General features: G+C 41.3%; 1 long non-coding RNA gene across 1 annotated transcript; it reads left to right on the plus strand.

Moving 5' to 3' along the window:
* On the plus strand, positions 1–1,138 carry LOC111665635 (uncharacterized). The gene is made up of 3 exons (XR_002761511.1): positions 1–32; positions 198–281; positions 501–1,138. It is a non-coding gene; the product is annotated as an uncharacterized LOC111665635 (long non-coding RNA).
* The last annotated feature ends 294 nt before the right edge of the window (positions 1,139–1,432 follow it).

Consider the following 1,432-nt stretch of genomic DNA (forward strand, 5'->3'; position numbering starts at 1 on the left):
TAAGCGAAGAGCTGAGCGGCGGCAAGTTGAAGGTGAGGGAAATGCAGTAAAAGTATGTCTTATACAGGCTTCATTTTTATTTCACATATTGTGATGTTGACTGCACAGATCTGTATAAAAAGAAAAAGGCACCTAGCTGCTGCAGGAAGTCGTTTTTATTGTCTTAAAATACTGAGTATGAATCTCTGTGTTTGCAGCCCAAACCCATTGACGTGCAAGTCATCACTCACCACATGCAGAGGTACGCCGTCTGGTTCGGAGGATCAATGCTGGCGTCTACTGTGAGTATCAAAACAGCGTTTTTCAGCCCCTTTAACAACACATATCATTCCTCCTGCAGCTTTTTACAATCTATTTTTGATATCAACAAATAATTGTATATAGAAACCTCCCAGAGTTTCTACTTGAACAAAACTGAGCAGAAACAAACGGCAAAAAAGTTTTTCCATGCGGCCCCAGACTTTAGTAAACTTCTGTCGATCTCACATTTATTTTCGCAGCCTGAGTTTTACCAAGTGTGCCACACTAAGAGAGACTACGAGGAGATCGGCCCGAGCATCTGCCGCCACAACCCCGTATTCGGAGTCATGTCTTAGGCGCCGCGGGAGCACGTTCGGCGGAGGCCTCGAGGAAAAGCGGAAAAGGAAGCGGCGCAAGACCTCACATGCTGTGGAAGTCCCATGAGCCTTTGCACGGATGCTCCGACAGACCTGTTCATTCGGATAGAGCGACAGTGGACCAAACAAACTGCCAAAAGAGTGGCAATATCCTCGCAAATTAGAGGAAAGAGGTGACTCAGCCCAAAGGATCCTCAAATAAAAATGTTTACTGCAAGTAGGTTAATAATAGGTGATGAATCTTTAATTTCTGTGTGCCTCATATATGTACTTATTCTATCCTCACAGGGTTGTAATATGTAATTAATCAACATGAGTCCTGTATAAAATGCACTTCTCTGTGTATAAGGGTTGGGTTCTTGCTATATGTTAAATGCAAACTTAAGGAGTTGTCTCAAGAAGCAAGACGTGCTTAGCTAGATCACCTCCACCAACGTCATCGAGTCAAACACCTTTCTGATCGCTGAGTCATCAAACTGGTGCAAAAATGCAACACATTGTTACAATAAGAAAAAAAACAATCAGCAGACAAACTGACCATTCCTGATTTTCTTTTATTCTTCGTTGGTGTCTTTTTTTTCTTTTCTTTTTTTTTTTAAATGTCCCTCAGTACCTGGAAGAAATGTTTATTTGAATTTAGATGAAAATAAGTCAGGCATTAAAAAACAAAAAGAAAAAACCTCCTTTAGGAATCTGTATCTGTTCAAATAATTTGTTCCAGGTTTGACTGAGACGCGTCCCGTCGTCTTTTTCCTCCTGCAGCACTCTGACTGATCGTCACCGCTTTCCTTTGACCTTTTTTATTTGTATTAATC

The sequence above is a fragment of the Seriola lalandi genome, unplaced genomic scaffold, assembly GCF_002814215.2.
Source record: "Seriola lalandi dorsalis isolate HSWRI2012SDOR001 ecotype SW California unplaced genomic scaffold, Sedor1 jcf7180002002333, whole genome shotgun sequence".
Classification (NCBI taxonomy): Eukaryota; Metazoa; Chordata; class Actinopteri; order Carangiformes; family Carangidae; genus Seriola; species Seriola lalandi.